The 725-nt window shown below is 56.1% G+C and overlaps 1 protein-coding gene across 1 annotated transcript in view; it reads left to right on the top strand.

Moving 5' to 3' along the window:
- Kazn (kazrin, periplakin interacting protein) overlaps positions 1–725 on the top strand; it is a 93,244-nt gene that overhangs the window by 61,030 nt on the left and 31,489 nt on the right. The gene's annotated exons all lie outside the window — the stretch shown is intronic.

The following is a 725-nucleotide window of genomic DNA, read 5'->3' on the forward strand; positions in this document are numbered from 1 at the left end:
CGCCTCTGTCACCGATGTACAAAGCGCGGACCGTGCGGCTCTGTCCGCGCGGTCTTCGGAGCGACGCAGCTGTGTCTGCTAACCTGCTCGTTCGTTCGTTCTCTTAACGTCCGGCTGTCTTTCTTTTCTTTTCGTCTGGTTCGTTGGTTTCTTTCTTTCCCCTCCCCTCACGCCCTCCTCCCTTCCTCTTCCTCTTTCTGTACGAAACTTGAAAACTTGAAGGACTGCTGTGTATTTGTAAATAACGAGACTGTCGCGCCCTCCGTGCTTGTAAATGTCCCTGTCCCCGCGCGGCTCCCCGGCGAGGGCGCGGCCTGTTCTGATGTCCCCCTCCCGCCACCCCGGTGTGACCGAGTAGGACCAGACCCCGTTCTCGGGGTGCGCCTGAGTCGCTGTCGCCACAAAATGCCACCCCCGGCGGGGTCGGGTCAAGCCGGCCGGGCTGCTGAGGGGGTCGCACGGGCCCTTTTTAATGGCCTGCCTGTTTTTAAATTGCGTTGCCGTTTCTTTCTTTATGGAAAAACGAAAAAGGAAATTGTCGTGTTTAATTTATTTGCACAGATGCAGAAGACATATTCTATCTAAATTATTACGTAAATATCGGAATGTATATTTTTCCACGGGTGGGCGGGAGGCGGGGTTTCTGTGGACTTGTGTGTTCTGTGTTCGTGCCGCTGCGACGTAGAGGTGAGGGTGGCCGGGACCGGGGAGCATCGCGGCCGGAC

This window comes from Fukomys damarensis, unplaced genomic scaffold (assembly GCF_012274545.1).
Source record: "Fukomys damarensis isolate Sample0158 unplaced genomic scaffold, DMR_v1.0_HiC HiC_scaffold_23, whole genome shotgun sequence".
NCBI classification, from domain to species: Eukaryota; Metazoa; Chordata; class Mammalia; order Rodentia; family Bathyergidae; genus Fukomys; species Fukomys damarensis.